The sequence below is a fragment of the Bombus impatiens genome, unplaced genomic scaffold (genome assembly GCF_000188095.3).
Source record: "Bombus impatiens unplaced genomic scaffold, BIMP_2.2 scf_1975, whole genome shotgun sequence".
In the NCBI taxonomy this organism is placed as follows: Eukaryota; Metazoa; Arthropoda; class Insecta; order Hymenoptera; family Apidae; genus Bombus; species Bombus impatiens.
Window position 1 is genome coordinate 3,788 of NT_178394.1, and position 2,566 is coordinate 6,353.

General features: G+C 35.2%; 1 pseudogene; it reads right to left on the reverse strand.

Moving 5' to 3' along the window:
* Positions 1 to 453: 453 nt before the first annotated feature.
* On the reverse strand, positions 454 to 1,197 carry LOC105681780 (annotated as a pseudogene).
* Between the last annotated feature and the right edge of the window lie 1,369 nt (positions 1,198 to 2,566).

Genomic DNA, 2,566 nt, shown 5'->3' on the forward strand with positions numbered 1-2,566 from the left:
TAGTAGAGATACTTGTATGTGAATATCAGTGTGTGGAAGTATGTGTGTCCGAAGCGTCTCGAAAACAGACGAATGTAAACTCCTTGGTCGGTTAAGGTCCGTGGAAGGGTCGGTTAAGGATCGTCGAAGAGTCGGTTTACAGTCGGGTATAGAAGAAAGTGCTGAGACGCATGCAAATGTGTATCGATAAATATATAAGGAATCGTCCATGAAATAATGAAATAATTTAGTGTTCCTATAACATTATTTCGGCCTCAAAGATCCAAAATTCTCAACAAGAATATATCAATGATATACTATATATGTATATACTTTAAACATAAGCAAAAGAAGAAATAAGTAACTAAGTAACTAAAGCAAAAAGATAGGAAAAGCGCAACATTTTCGAAAAAGCCGAATTTCATGTTGAATTTGTACGTCCGACGAGGACTGAGAAAATGTTCCATTGGTCAGCGTATTACCTATTTTCGTTATTACCTTTATTCACAAAGAACTTAAATTATAAGAACAGTATGATAATGAGTGAAGTACCACAGTAAAAATTAAATATTATTATTGATCCAACATTGGTTCTTATTTTAGAACATTTGCTGATTATAATTTTCGTCATTTTTAAATAGACAAATGCGAAGATTATAATACATCTTCCACTTACAGAAACTGTTCTAAATTTCTCTAATCATCCTTAAGTTTCGTTGTTCTGTGAATTTTCATACGTCATCAAGAACGGTCTTTCCGAAGTAGGACACAGAAATTTTTCAAATAACGAAGTGAGAGGCCTACTCTTGTTACCAACTGGTTCCAACAAATTGTTCCACAGATTATTCGCATCTTGGGAAACACAAAACATTTCTGATTATCAACGTAACACTCATTAAATAATTCTATAGTTTCATTTGTTATACTCACATAGTGTATGTAGTTTTTGAGTCCAATGAAAGCAATCAACGTTAAGATATGAGAGGTCGGTAAATCCATCCACGGCAAGAGGTATTTTTGCATCTTCCAGAGTCGGTAAAATTACTACGGTGAAGTCATTTCTATGAAATTCTGGATAATTAGCGACTTCTTCGTCAATCTCTTGCCACCTAAAAAAATGAAACAAATTTGCATATTCTTCATATGCATCTTAAAATAGATATCAAACGGTACTTGAAATGTGTTAGGGAAATAATATCGCATAAATGTGAAATAAGAAAAATAAGCTGATTGCTGTGCGAAATGTCGCACCGCGGTGAGACAGAAGTAAAATTCCTTTGCTAGTTACCAAGACTTGGCATTTTTTCAGTATAAACATCTCACATTTTGGCTTCGTAATTACACTTCGTGATCATCTGGATTATCATAGTAACTAAAAGTTCGTAGCTTTTATAGCATAATTTTTATTATACGTAGGAGATTATGTGGAATAATCCACTGCCAAAATTAACGATTTCCGATACACGGTATGGTAATGGAAAGGTGCAATATCTTTTCAAGATAATTAGGATAAATATCGCATTCCTAATTGGGATAGATGCCATATTGATTTAGTAAAGGCAAGAGGCGAATTTAAACTATTTCGCATTGAAGGAGCATTGTCGATGATTCCTCTACGGAGAAAACGAAGGATAAAAGCAGGAGTATTTACACCATATCGATACGATATTTTCACGGAATTGGTTAATAGCCTCTTTGCCTCTCGATAATTTCTGCGTTCACTCGTCGTTCGAATAAGGGTCTCGCCGATCTTCGTTCATTTTCTGACCACCGCGCCGTAAGGTGGCCGATCATGCGAAAGTAGAAACTAACGTTCAGCGAATGCATTCGCATATTAATATGATCCTACTATGCTTTTGGACTATATGATCAATGCAGTAACACCTCAATCAACAAATTCCAGCACTTGGACTCGCGAAAAACCGCATGCAATAATTCGAAAGATTTATTCAAGAATGGAATTATGTGTCAGCATCAATCACATGTGCATTATATTTGCGATTTTTATCTTTACGACTTCGTAGCAAATTTAAAGCAGCACAAAGTTAAAGCACAGGCGTAAACTCTATTTATTCCATATACGATTGCTCACGATTCAAGTCATAGTCGAACAGATCGTCAATTTTTTAATGAAACGTTTGTATTATTGAGAACAGAATGCACACCCGTTCCTCATGAAGCATCCCGTTCACCATATCAAATCCATCCTCGGCAAGAGGTATTTTTGCACCTTCCAGAGTCGGTAACATTACTACGGTGAAGTCATTTCTATGAAATTCTGGATAATTAGCGACTTCTTCGTCAATCTCTTGCCACCTAAAAAAATGAAACAAATTTGCATATTCTTCATATGCATCTTAAAATAGATATCAAACGGTACTTGAAATGTGTTAGGGAAATAATATCGCATAAATGTGAAATAAGAAAAATAAGCTGATTGCTGTGCGAAATGTCGCACCGCGGTGAGACAGAAGTAAAATTCCTTTGCTAGTTACCAAGACTTGGCATTTTTTCAGTATAAACATCTCACATTTTGGCTTCGTAATTACACTTCGTGATCATCTGGATTATCATAGTAACTAAAAGT